Raw genomic sequence first — 15,390 nt, forward strand, 5'->3', positions numbered from 1 at the left:
GGATGCTGCTTTTAGCTACATTTATAAACTCTTCTTAAGATCCCTCAGGTTTAGGTGGAAACTCTTGCCACCACATCTGGGTGCCAAAGGTAGGGGGAAGTTTCTCATGTCCTACCTAGCCCTGAGGCCTGGACAAATCTCTCCCACCTGTGGTCCACAGTTGCTTATAAAATAATTATTCAGAGGCTTAATATTAATATTACAAACTGTAGGGCCTATGGCTCAGGCTTCTTGCTTGCTAGCTCTTTCATCTTAAATTAACCCATTTCTAGTAATCTATATGTTGCCACATGGCCATGGCATTACTGGTCTGCTGGCATCTTGTTGCAGTTTGTGTAGCAGGCTGGTGTTTCCTTTTCCCACTTGTTTCTTTCCTCTATCTCTGCTTGGATTTCCCACCTGAAGCTGCTTTGCCATTGGCCAAGTAACTTATTTATTAGCCAAGGAGAGCAACATACATTCACAGAATATAGAAAGGCATCCCACAGCACATTTCCAGTGCCTATCTGTCTATCAATCTATCTACCATCTGTCTGTCTGTCTGTCTGCCTATCTATATGTATCTGCCTATCATCTATCTATCTATCTATCTATCTATCTATCTATCTATCTATCTAACTATCTATCTATATCTTGCTACCTCTATCTTATAGTTATGTCTCAAGATATAGAACTATTATCTGCTACTTCTGACTGCTTCTATACTCCCTATCATAATGGTCATGGAATAGATTCTAACCCTCTAACATGGTAAGCTTTAAATTATATGCTTTCTTTTATAAGTTGCCTTGGTCATGGTATTTTATCAGAGCAATGAAATCATAACTAACATAGAAGCTGGTACCAGAGGTGGGAAATTGCTAGGACAGGACTGACCATGCCGTATTTTGAAGAAATGTGGAAGGATTTGGGACTTTGAACTATGAGGCAGTTGACCACTGTAATTGGAGCTTAACAGGCTATCATACCAGGAGCTTGAAAGATAATACTACTGAGTTCAATGAGGACTATGGAGGCAGAACTCAAGAAGTTTCACAAGGAAACAATATTAGCAATTGGGCTAAAGACAATTCTTGTGATATGGTGGCCACTTTCTTACCTTGTACTAAGACTCTTCCTAAGGCCAAAGTGAAAAGTATTGGAGTAATTCCATTGGCAGGAGAAAAGTTCAAGAAGGCCTAATATTGACTTTATCATGTGGTTATTATTAATCACTATTATGCAGGCAGGTCTACAATGAAACAGAGTAAGAGGGGCAAAAGGAAATATGAAATATACAACTTGAAGTGGTAAAAAGGGCATCAGGAAACAATATTGCAGCATAGGTTTCTGCTGACAGAGATGAGAAATTAATATATTGCCTGATCCAAAATGGAATAAAAATAGTGGTGACCTCAGGGCAAGACACCACCCACCTAAGCTTCCATCTTAGGGAAAGAATGGGCCTCAGAACATTTTCTGTTGATAAAAAGCAGCAGCACATCTACAAATGTGGTTGAAGGTTGCAATAGTTCACACCAAGTTGGTAGTCAAACTTGGTGATATTGTCCTCATTGGTAGGGGCTCTAGGATTGATCATTCAGGAAAAAGGAGTAAATGGGTTGTAGAGTAATTCTGTGTGGTACAGGAGATCCACTGAAGCCAGGGTTGTAGAATGGGAGGATGATCATAGAGGCCCTGAGAGGCCATTGTGTAGAACTGTGAAAGCAAGGCCTAGACTGTGCATGAGAACTGAAGATTTTGGCAAGAACCATAAGATATTTGCCAAATAGAGCTGTGATAGGGAGTGGAAGCATCCCAAAGGAGAGAAGTGTGTTATAGTCAGCAAAACTTGACAGATGGAGCTGACTAAGCCCTTTGACATCAGATATGAAGCTGTGGGATTTGGCAGTGGACTGATGGATTTAGTTCTTGCCTTCCTCGAGTATTTTCTCACTATGTCCCCATTCCTCTCCTTTGGAATGATAATATATAGCCTATACCATTGAATGTCAGAATCATATAAATTTGCCTTTTGATTTTACAAGGAGTTACAATTCAAAATTTGTCTTTAGACTCAGAAGAGACTTTGGAATTTGGGCTTTTAGACAATGTTGAGAATGAAACACTGTGAGAATTATTGAAGTTTGACAAAATGCACTTTTATTTTGATACAGCAATGAGTTTATGCATATCTGGGAGTGGAATGTGGTGTTTTGAATGAGAATGGCCTCCATAGACTCACATATTTGAGTGCTTGGTCCCCACTTGGTAGAACACCTTGGGAAAGATTAGGAGGTGTATCCTTGTTGGAGGAGGTATATCACTAGGATGGACTTTGAGGATTTGAAATACTCCAACAATTGCCATTACCCCCTCTATAGTATGGTTGTGTCTCAAGATGTGAGAATTCAGTTATTGCTCCAGTGTCATGGCTACCTGACTATTACCATGCTCTGTGCCATTATGGTCATAGACTCTAACTCTCAGACATGATGAAACCCAAATTTAACGCATCTTTTATAGATTGTCTTGGTCATGGTATTTTATCACATCTATAGAAAAGATTCTAAAATAATATCCTAGGGAAAGATGAAAAGTTAAAAGTGAGTGACAAGCATGAATAAAGCAGAAATACATTTAAAGGATAGGAGACCAATTCAGGATTATGTATGTTGAGATGTATTTAGGGAGATAGGAATGGAAACAGTCAACACAGGTTTCATAGAAATATATACATAAAAGGTAATCAGCAAATGGAATCACTCTCATTTATAAAATAAAATGTAAACTGTCACCTAGTTATGTATTAAACTTTCATTCATTAATTTACTGGTTTTGTTGAATAATTGAAGGGGGAGATGCCAAAAAAATCAGACTATTACATTGAAACTCATAACAATAGACAAAAAGACAAATTATATTCAGTAAACAAAAATATGACAAAGATGGTAAAGAAATATACAAATTAGACAATGAGATAAGGAAATGAGAAAGCTTGGAGACTTGCCTCTTTAGAACACTCACACATTGGATCATGTGCAGAAATTTCTTACACTTTAGACACAGACTAAACAAGTATTTGGTCTTCACAGAGTCATGGCAACAGCAGAGTGCACCACTAATGAGCCTCAGCCTAGAAAGAGGTAAGATCTCTAGGAGACACTGACAAAAGTGGGGTTGACTGTTGACTACTGGCTGCCTAAGCTTCAGGAAGACCCGGGTGTGACCTGTGCCCAGGCGCTACAACACTTAGAAGAAAAAGACCTCCAGAAGCTGAAGTCCCAGATACAACACACATGGGAGAAAAAGGCTCTGGGGAAGCTGCTTGACCTCTCACAGCCAATAAGTGTTGCAGAGTTCTAGGAGACTCCAGGGGAGATGATAAAGAGCAGACAAAGTCAGGCAGGACAGGCACTGCAGGAACTGAGGGCCTTGCAGTCAGAAGGGAAGAGCAGACAGGAAGAGGCAGTGAGGAGGAAAGAAGCAGAGCTGAGACAAGCAATGGAGATTCCTGAAGAGTGCTGGCCAATGCCTGAAGTGCCCCTGAAAGATGTCACTGAAACAATTGAGAGACAACTAAAGAACATGGAGCAGGAACTTCCCTACATTGGAAATCTCCCTGATAGAGACCTGGTAAGATGGGCTGTACAGGGAATTTATAAGACAAGCAAGTAAAAGGGGCTGGTCATGAGGAGAGAAGAGCCACTCAGGGTCCCCAAGGAATTCTTCCTCTTTGGACCTGAGCAAGGATAAAGGATGGAGGCAAAAGAATTCACATCTTCTCTAGCAAAATCCCTGTTGACCAAAACTGCAGAGAAGCTGGGATTTGTAGCAATGATGTCAGCCAAGGAGAGATGATGGTGATTTAGTTTAGAAGGCAGTAGAGATCCAAGCAAACATTCAAAAACTCCGGTCACACAGCAGTCATATTCAGAGCATTCTTATTTCTGTTCAGCCAAGTTCAGCTATGTGCCCCTAGCCTCCTTCCATTTTTGAGCTGATCAGATCTAGCTCCCCACCATTGCTCTCAAGGTACTGAAAATCACTAATCTTAAACACAGAGATGGACCAAAAAAAAATCCTCATACTGAGGAACAGGACAGAAAACTTCTTGAACAGATTTGGCTATAATGTTAATCAAGGCCCTCTGTACCTTGGGGAAGTCTACTACTAAAAGGCTATTTCATGGGGTTTAAAAAGTGACCAGCTGGATTGTGTGAAGCAACAGACAGCAGGAGTCTTAGATAATTGCATATGGGGGACCTACAGTGGCTTTAGAGTTGAATTTGGGGCGAAAATGACAACATCAGACTCACAACAGCTCCAAATCAAAGCCCAATTTTCTGTGGCCCAGAAAGGTACACCACTAGAAACAAATGGAATTGGTCAGTGGATAATTGGCTTTTTATCAGCAACAAAACCTGGTCTGCCATTGACTGAAAATTTCCACTAGTACCCATCTGGGACATCATCCTATCACATCACAGAAGCGATTTTTTCACTACTCCTCTCTGGTGGCAAATTGTCTGCCAGACACCTATTCTGCTCTGATGGCCTCACTGCCCACATCCAAGAGGAGTTGTTGAATTCTAAAAAGGAAGAAGAATTTTTCCTAGGAGATGTGGAATCCTGTGGGACCTCTGACTCTGAAGAGAAGCTTCAGAATCTGATGGGATTGATGCAAACATTGACTCAGAAAACAAAAAGTTATGTTTTTTTTTTTTGTTTTTTTTTTTTTTTTTTTTTGTTGGCCTAGCAATTGCCTCACAGATTGGGAACTGCACAATTTTTCTCATAAACACTGTTAACTCTTGCAAAACCCTCCAATTAAAAAACTTTTTATTAGAACTCAATTTTGAAGCCTTCTAGAACCTCATGTCTATAAAGTCCAAAACTTTCTTCAGGTGAGGTCCATCATACAGTGGATCTATCAGACAGAGTCAGAGAAACAGCAAGTTAAAACCACTGAATTTTCTAAATTCCTTAAATGTTTAAAAGGAATGTAAAAATCTCTCATAGAAACAAATGCCAAAGTCCCCAGAGACAATGGAAGAAGCTCAAATAACATCCACATGTGACATCAGCACAGCTCTCAGATTTTTCTTGTGTTACCACAGAGAAGCAGAGGAGCCAGACATGCAGCTGCTATTCTTCTCCATTCCAGCTAGTGAAGGATAGCCAGAAAACAATGTTTTTCATCTTCTCCTGGGATTTCCTAAGTTAAATTTCCTCCTGGATGAAATATAAACTGTACAACACAGATATCAGGAACTCAAAACTATTTGTACTGAGAGGACACGGGCATTCTTGGTGCTCAAGGCTCTGAAAATCATGATTTGAATCACAGTGACTTTTCCTGGAGAGAAAACACAATGTTTGGCATTAACAAGTCAGCATATGTAACAATCATTGTCTATAAAACTTGTACATGTCCTCACAAAATTTGGCATAGCTCATGAAAGGGAGACTCTAGAGCATAAGTTGAGATTACTCATTGATGGGAACTATGAAGACACGATCTTTTCTTTGCAGGTGGATGAGGTGAAGAAACAATTGCAAAGTCTCTGCCCTGAAAAGAAAGAAACTTTTATCCAGCAAAATCATGAAAATGACAAAAAGGAAATGATAGAAAAAGGACCTTTCCTAGACTTACTCCAATATCTAGGTCTAGAACATCACTACCTGAAGAAGATGAACAGAGTTAACTTCCATCTGATCTATAAGACTTCTGTATACAATACACAGCCAAGACCTGAGCAGGAACTTCCATTCTATTTCCTACAAAAGCTACTGATGCTAGATTGTGTGTTGAACTATCTAGGATTCAATAATGCTGAAAATGCAAAAACCCAAGATTCTGTAGGTCCCTCCAACTAAGGAAAATGGTACTCTTGACCTATATGAAGAATTAGTTGACTACAAAGATGAACCTACTGATTCTTCAGCCACTGAGTCTAGCCCCACACTCACCCAATGGACATTCTGATGGGCATCTTTCACTGTGCAGATGATCTTGCCATGCAACATATTTTATCCAAACTTTCCATGGGTAATTTGAACTCTCCTGTGGGGAACTAAATCCCAACACTTCTCAGATTGGATTTTCTCTCTGGTATCTCAGACAAATTAGGAAAAGTTGTCAAGAGGCAAGTGACTCAACAAAGCTCAAGAGTACAGTCACAAGAGTCAGCAGATGTGCTGTTTTTCTGTCACCATGTTTCCTTCATTAGAGTCAGAAATTGCCTCTCTGATGCTAAATCTCAGATCATGAGCTCCTTCCTAGGTAGACATAAACATGTCATTCGGACTACAGGGGAAGCAGCAAATACTGTCTCCTGATGGAGAATTTTGGACATCTGCTGGTTCTGTCCTGGGAGACAAGGCAAGGTCATAGCTGACAAGTGAGTGGCCTTTACCAATCTTCATGGGAATGCCAAGGGACATACAGAACAACTCAGCTTCCTGCAGAATGTTTCTTTTCTAATTGTGATCTTCATGTCAGCTTCTGATGACAATAAAGAAAACAAAAAATGTGTCTGTGACTTATAACAATCATAAAGACCTTTGACCTGCTTACTTGATGGCAAAGAAAAAACCACAGCTAATAATACTGGTAAGAAGGATAGGAGTTGGCATCAGAAAAAGAAATCAGGTGGAATTAACAGAAGAACTCATGACTAACACCAAACACTTACTAGAACTCACTATTACTGTTCTCAGTTTAGAGGACTCTTCACAGATGGCTTGAAAACAAGGGTTTCTGATTGATGAAGACCAGACAGGAAGCTAAAGAAAAGGGGTAAAGTATAAAAGAGCTGATAAAACAATAGAAGTTATCTGAGATAAAAGAAAACTTGCTGCCTATTCAGGGACAACTATTGTACCCTTGGTGTAAGAAATACAAAGAACTCTACCATCTGCAAGTAAAAGGGCATTGGAGCATTGAACAATACAAGAGTGAGACTGAGACAGAAAAACAAAAAATACAATGGCAGCAGTTTAAAACGATTTTGGATCTCAACTATTTAATGTGATATGGCCTACAAATTCTCAAAGAAGATTTAGAAATTCTTTAACCTCTATTTCTTAAACTGGTTGAGTGTGGCTTTGGAAAATCTAACCATAAGGCATTTGGAGAATTCAGATGAGAAGCAACAATATTTGTGGTCAGTGGTACAGATGGAAAAGCATCAGTCACAAAAGATAAACTCCCTGATGCTCTGGCCGAAGCAGATAGAAGTCAAGTTCATAGAGACTCTTGACTGCCCTTTTGGAATTGACCAGATCTTTGAAATCCTGGAAGGTACTTCCTCTACTAAAGACTGCTTTTGACTCTGCCTCCCCCAAATTACTGCAGATATGATGATGTCTGCTGTTTCCACTGAGCTGATGGGTGGGGAAATCTTCATGTGTGCCTCTTACATCTGTGGTAGCTATTTTTGACAAGATCTCAGAGAAACTTGGAGAAAAGATTGTTCTCTCTATCTTTGCCATGCAGAGCTTGGGAAAGTTCACCATGCTGAATTTTCTAATTAGGCTGTAGTTCATAGTCAGTATTGCCAGGTGTACCAAGTGGGCCTACATGCAGCTACTGGAAGTAGATAAGACATTCATAGAAGAACTTGGCTTTTACTCCCTATGGGTTGTACATACAGAAGGACTTTGAGCTATAAAACTCCACAACAAATTCCGGAATTGGGACAATGAATTGGCAACATTCATCACTGGCCTTGGAAACATGACTCTGATCAATATTTTGGGTGGAAAATTAGCAAAGATAAAGGAAATCCTACAAGTTGTCCAGACCTTTCTGAGAATTAAACAAGTGAAGTTTTTCCCCAGATCTCTGTCCATCAGAATGCAGAAGAAGTTACAACAATAGATCAAAGTATACAAGGATGAAGTGACTGCAACCAAGACTGGATAAAATGAAAACAATAGCTGCTGAGTTGGAAGAGTGATCAAACATAACCCACTTCAGTGATTCAATTACATTTGGTGTCAATCATCATCTCTACTACTTTACTCAACTCTGGGATGGCGTTCCCCCAATGCCTCTCCCAATTATGATGATAGTCACAATGTCTAGGAACTGAAGAATGGGATCCTGAGGACTTCCCAGAAGGAGTCCAGAGGAAGGATCATGAAGATCTCCAGATGTAAAATTTCAAGTTCAGGACTCATGGAAAGCCCTGGTCAATGAGAATTTCATTTTCAATTTCAGGAACACTAAGGAAGTCATATCCATGAGCAACTTGGAACCCTTGTATAACCACTGGCCCTGTGAGCTGAGAAGTCATATTCTGGAATTATAGAACTAACTGCACAATCAGATTTAAAATAGGAAAATTCTGACACTCACAACCAATGTACTAGAGGGTCCACATAACAAGAAATATGAAACGATCAAGCAATAATTTGACATATAAATGAAGAAAACCCAGATAATGAAACATTGGTTCAATGGAAATCAAATTTTGCACATAAGCTACTAATCTTTAAAGATGTACTTATTTTAGACACAATTCAGTTATCAACCTTAAAGAAAGCCAAGAAGGACTAATAACCAAAAGTCACAATATGAAAATGAACTGTTAGAGAGGTGCCAAGACTTGGCTGTATGAGGGAAGGGTAAATAATTAAGTGATGAATAGTTGCATGAGAAATTTGATCAACTTTGGATAATATATCTACAATATATTTTCAACTGTCCCTAATGTCACAGACCCTAACACTGATTTGGAACTAAAAATATCCTTCTGGAGTATTTCAAGAAAGAAAAAAAGTGTGGAAAGACTAAAAAAGAACTCTGGAGAGAAGTTTGAAATCAGTTATGCCAAACATGTTCAAATGAAAAAACAATATGGTTTAATTCCAAAGAGTTTAGAAACCTATCACAAAGAGTCCATTAAGAAGACTACTATTAACATTGATTTAAGATTTAATGAAACAGTTAAAATCATTTGGAAGTGAAAATATGATTTACAGTCAGAATGGTTTTCATGAAATACTGAGGATAATAGAAAAAGAACTGAAATCTGTACCCCTTGAGGAAGATTACATATTTACTAGAGACTACAACACTGTCTTACCACTGAGCTTATTCTAAAGAGCATCTAAGGGTTTCAAGGAAACACATGAGGCATTCAAGAATTCAAATGAGCCTATGAACTACCTGGAGAGGAAGAAAGATGATTTCTTCATGAGTTTTAAAATTTGTTGCCAAGGTGCCACCTCCATCACATCCTTGGTTGACTTCTTGTGGCTCAAGCTCACTGCTGCTGTCTCTGCTACCATATGGTGGCAAATGGGTCCTAAAGTAGCTGGGGACATGAGATCCACCTGCCTTGCATTCAAAGGAAAAGGGCTAACCTAGAGAAACATGTTCTCATTTCTCTGACAGAAGAAAACTTTTAATAGCATTACATTTATCAGCCAGAATCCTTTTCCAGGAATTACAGTAGAGACCACATTGGAAGATACTGTTCAGAATATGAAGGTGAAAAAACAAAATCACATTTTAAAAAGTAAGTTTAGTTGATATCAAGATTGCCATTCATAAGTTCATAGAAGCTAATGATGAAAGCAACATTGTAGCTGGCTGGTTGAATTACTTCTATGATAAGCTATAGAACAACTTGACCTTTCCATGATGAGCTTTGAGAACCAGGAAATAAAGGATACAGAATTTCTCAAAGAAGCCATGAGTGCAGCTTTGGATCCTGCAATGAGGAAAGTAGAAGAGGACTGCTCAAACCATATATGAAATGGTTCCTGACATTGAGAAAATTCTCTCTGAACATCTCTGTGGCTGCTGGAAACGGTGTCCTTTTTATAAAGCAACTTGTACAAACATCATTCCCCAACATGAAAGAGACCAGAGTGTGCCATTCCACCATTGTCAGGCTATACTTGAATGTAAAACATAAAAAGACTACTTTGACAATGACTGCTGTAGCAGTTCAACATGAGTGATAATTTATTTGCTTTGAGTGATGACAAAGATGTAGATGTAACAGTCTTATTAAATAAGAAACACAGAGCCAAATGCAGAGTTAAAAGCCCAAGAGGTCAGAGCAGTAGCTAAGATCTGATACTAAAAACCTTTTCTTACCCTTTACTGCCACTGCCATCCTTCCCCTCAGAAAGAGGCCTACTTCCTGTGTGTCTGTCCTTTTATTGACTTTCTGCTCTGCCTTCTTATTGGTTGTAAACCCAACCACATGACCTCCTTGTCACTGCCTGTCTATACAGATCTCTAGGTCTCTATGGTTGGTATTGAGATTAAAGGCATGTGTCTCCATGCTGGCTGTATCCTTGAACACACAGATATCTGCCTGTCATGTAATCAAGATTAAAGGTATGTGCCACCACCACCTGGCTTCTGCTATGGCTTGCTATTAGCTTTAACCCCCAGGCAACTTTATTTATTAACATACAAATAAAATCACATTTCAGTACAAATAAAATATCACCATAACAAGAGATTCCTATACTAGAAAAATCTAGAAGCAGGAGATGATTATGCCCTGTGGAGTATCACCCCATATTCATCAACTAACTGCTTTTTTTGCTTCTGTAACTTCCTCATGCAGATAACCAAAGATTGTTTTGGATTGCCTTGACCACTTAAATTTTTGATGAATAGATACTGATGTCTTCTTAAGGTTTTTGCCTTTAAAAATTCTTCCCACTGGGCTGTGGTGGCGCATGCCTTTAATCCCAGCACTCGGGAGGCAGAGGCAGGTGGATCTCTGTGAGTTTGAGGCCAGCCTGGGCTACAGAGCGAGTTCCAGGACAGGCTCCAAAGCTACACAGAGAAACCTGTCTCAAAAAACCAAAAAAAAAAAAAAAATTCTCTCACAGCAATATCAAGTTTGGATCAGAGATAGTCATCATGCTAGTGGCTAATCAATAAAACTTTTAATTAAAATTGGATTGAATCTAAGGTCTTTTCCCAGGGATCATAAACTCCATAATGGCTGAAAAGATTGTAAGAGCCAGAGGTGATGTATAACAACAAGAAAACAGTATATAACAAACATAACAGGATGGATGTACATATGAACTCACAGAGAATGTGGCAGCATGCACAAGATATATAGAGGGTCCAGCCTGATACAGTCCCAGCAATGAAGAGGAAACTCTACACAGGGTCCCACCCATAACTAAGACACTATCTGCAAGTAATATATACTGACAAAATATCAGTTTCCTGGAATATCAAGAGTTCCACTGGGTATATTATCCACAATGCAAGACAGGCCCAATGCCTAGGAGTATTTGGCTAACACAAAACAATTTCAATTATATTTTTCTAGAATTTTTGTCTCATTTTGATTTGTTTGGCTATTTTATTGTCTTATTTGTTTTTTGCTTATTTATTTTTATTCTCACTTTTTGTGAGATTTGTTTTTTTGGGAATGTTGTCCTGTGTTTCTCATTTTACAGTAAGTTACTTGTGTGTGTGTGTGTGTGTGTGTGTGTGTGTGTGTGTGTGTGTGTGTGTTTGTTTGTTTGAAAGAGAGAGAGGAAAAAATAACAAAGTTATGTGATTAGGGAATTGGGAAGTTCCTGGAAGAAACTGTGGAAGGGGAAATCATGATTAAAATATGCTATATAATTTTTTTTTCAAGAAAATAAAATAAAAAGGTACATAAAAGTTGAAATCAGTCCATTTCTCTTCTCTGGTATTCTTGTTTCTATTAAATTTAACTTTACTTTGATTTTCCAAGCTTTAAAGGTCTGACCTTGCCTTGATACATTGAAGTTAAATAAGTTCTCCCAAGTTTCTTTAATTCAGCTCCCAACCAGGTTTAGCTTTAGGATGAGGGTATAAAGATGTTAGGTCTCCATGATAAATGAAGACCACATGAGAACAGGAAGAAGCAAAGTGCTAGAGAGGTCCCCAGAAATCCACAATGATACATCCACTATAGACTACTGGCAATGGTCGAGAGAAAGCCCGAACTGACCTAGTCTGGTGATGAGATGGCCAAACACCCTAACTGTCATGCTAGAACTCACATCCAATAACTGATGGAACTGGATGCAGAGATCCTCTGCCAGGCCCCAGGTGGAGCTTCAGGAGTCCAACTGTCGAGAAAGAGGAGGGATTGTAAGAGTGTGAATTGTTGAGACCAATATTGGAAAAAGCACAGGGACAAATAGCCAAACTAATGGAAACACATGAATTATGAACCAAAAGCTGTGGAGCCCCCAACTGGATCAGGCCCTCTGGATAAGTGAGACAATTGAATAGCTTGAAGTGTTTGGGAGGCACCCAGGCAGTGGAACCCAGACCTGTCCTTAGTGCATGAGCTGGCTGTTTGGAACCTTGGGCTTACACAGGGACACTTTGCTCAGCCTGGAAGGAGGGAACTGGACCTGCCTGTACTGAATCTACCAGGTTGGGCTGAATCCCCAGGGGAGTCTTTTCCTGGAGGAGATGGGAATGGGGGGAGGGGCTGGGTGGAAGGCGGGGGGGGGGGGGGGGGGAGGGAGGAGGACAGGGGAAACCCATGGCTGATATGTAAAAATTAAAACACAAATATCCACATAAAAATAAATGAATAAAATTTGAAAAAAAAAAAAGTTAGGTCTCTCAAATAAAGGCTCCGAAATGGCAGTGGTGATGGCAAGATTTTAGGGTGATGACCCAGGTTTCACTAGGTCTTGCTTGGAAAAACAAAAACATGAAGTATTTCTCAGAAAGCTCTCCCTCAAGTGCATATAGTAGCCTATAATGTATATGTGTGCATAAGTAAACAGGTGTAAGTGTAGGTAAAGTCAAAAGAGAGGACTTTTTGAAAAGCACTTAGATTAATCCAGGAAATAACCTATAAAACTGACATATGAGATAACATGAAATTAAAATGCTTTTGCCTTGCAAGAAAATAAACACCAGAATAAAAGACAACCCATGAATGGGAGAGAAATCCTTGTCAGAAATACTTCATATAGTTGATTCATATTGAGAATGTATTTAAAAAAATTTAAAAATTAAATGCCTCAGACTCCAACCATGTATTAAATGAAATAATGAACCTAAGATATAGACCTCAAATGAAGAAATAAAGTTGTCAGTTAAACCTAAAATCATATTTTTTGATATACATATATGTATCTAATGTGTTTTATCAAATCTACTCCATCATTTTCTCCTCTCCAGTTCTTCAAACCCCTACTACCTTTTCCTATCACCTTCATGTATTGCCTTATTTTTTTCTTTTACATACAAACTGAGTCCATTTTTCTGCCTCTAAATGCAATGATGTGGGAGCTTGGGTACCCTCTCAGAGCCCACATACCTGATTAAAAAAAGCAACTCTACCCCAGCAGCCAGCCCCCAACTGCTGATAGCTTCTCACAAGGAAATAGGACTTCCTCAGCCCCTCCTCCTCCACAATGAGAGTTTTGATGGCTTAATTTTGTCCAGGGCTGGCACATGTAGCCCCAGCCATTTTGACTTCACGTGTGCAACTCCACTGTTGTAGCCAAATAAGTACTGTGTCACTGCAGACAACTCCTTCTGTGACTCTTACAATATCTCTGTCTCCTCTTCCACAATGTTCCTGACCCTTGTGGGCCGATGAAATAGAGATGCACCATTTAGAGGTCAGCACTCCTCATTCTTTCATTCATTGCATGTTGACTGGTTCTGGATCTCTAAATCTGCATCAACTAGAACCTTCTCTGCTGATGGTTGAGAGATGCATTAATATTAGTATAAAGACAAGAGGTCAGGGATCAGCTTACTATTGTGTCGATTCTATAGACCAAACACTGACCAAATCTAACTTAGGGAAGAAACAGTTTATTTGGTTTACAATTGCTGACCACAGTGCATCACAAAGTGAACTAAGGATTTTTTTTTGCCCAATTACCAATACCAAGGTATAGGTTCCATATTGTGGAGTGGGTGTTAAATCCAATCAGAAAGTGGTTGGTTAGTGTCAAAACATTAGTGTTGCCATTGAACAGTGAGCATATATGGCCAAGGTAGTTTTTTATTATAGCTGACAGGATTCACAGTGGGGTAAGGTTGTTTTATTTTTCTCCCTCTATATCAGCACAGCACCTCCTAGTACTGTGAAAGCAAGCCACTAAGGATTCTGCTGATAGGCCAGGACCAGCTTGACTTCTGATGTAATTATGACTCGAGTATCTGGTGTCTTCACCAATAGGGTCTTAGCATGAAGTTCTTGAGGGTAATCAGGAGTAATGACAATAACTTTTAATGTTTAGGAGGTTTTATATGGCCTTACTGACTAACAGCTTGAAAAAATAGCTCATACCTGGCACTGGGCTTCATAATTGATAACTTATGGTGTTTGGGGAAGCACTCTCTCCCTTATAGTGTAACATAATTTAAACTGATTTATATGTGCACATCTATGCATTTTAGGATGCTTCTACAATAGGTAGTTTCTATAAGGCATTGTAAAAGGGTGTTAGCAATCTTTTTCATATTCCCTTCCCTACCTTGCTTTCCTATTCCTCTACACCATTTACCCCTTCTTCATACTACCTGTGTTCTTTCTCACCTCCCTTCAAAGCTCACCCTTCTAGCCCCTCACTAGTGTTTTATCTTCTATGGGTACTTCAATGTAATCATACCCATTTGAAGATTCAAAGCTAGCATCCACATAGGACGTGGAATGTGAGCATTAGTTATGCTATAGAGCTGTAGAAATAAAAACAGCATGGCACCACCATAAAAAAGACATATTGATCAATGCAATAAACTGAGAATGCAGATATAAGCCCACTGTCCTATAGCCTCCTGATTCTTGACAAAGAGGCCAAAAATAAACACTGGAGACAAGATTACATCTTAAATAAATGGTTCCAGGCAGAAGAAGGAAGTTAGATCATTATTTCACCTCTACACAAAATTCTATCCTACATGGATCAAGGACCTCAGCATCAATTCTATGTCCTACTTTGCTTCTATTGCTGTAATAAAACACTAAATGAAACCAACTTGGAGAGGAACTAAATTATTTGTCTTCTGATTTCTGTTCACAATTTATCACTGGCAAATTAAGTAGGATCCTAGAGGCAGGAACGGAAGCAGAACCATGGAGCCTGGCTGCATATTGGCTTGTTCTTCAACACTTGCTAAGCTTGTGTTCTTATGCATCCTAGGGTCACCAGTCTAGGAGTGACAATGATAACCATAGGATTGGCACATCTATATGAATCATTATTCAAGAAACGGCCCCATAGACACAAACCCACAGGCTAATATGGTAGAGGTAATCCTCAAATTGAGATTCCTTCCTCCCATAAGACCCTAGTTTGTGTCTAGTGGACAATATTTAACCAGCACAACCTGATACTCTGAATCCAGTACAGGAGAAAGTAGGAAATACACTTCAATTTATTGCCACAAGAGAAGACTTT

At 39.2% G+C, this 15,390-nt stretch overlaps 1 pseudogene; it reads left to right on the forward strand.

The window, feature by feature from the left end:
* Positions 1 to 3,078: 3,078 nt before the first annotated feature.
* LOC118577054 lies at positions 3,079 to 9,911 on the forward strand (annotated as a pseudogene).
* The last annotated feature ends 5,479 nt before the right edge of the window (positions 9,912 to 15,390 follow it).

Source organism: Onychomys torridus, chromosome 1 (assembly GCF_903995425.1).
Source record: "Onychomys torridus chromosome 1, mOncTor1.1, whole genome shotgun sequence".
In the NCBI taxonomy this organism is placed as follows: Eukaryota; Metazoa; Chordata; class Mammalia; order Rodentia; family Cricetidae; genus Onychomys; species Onychomys torridus.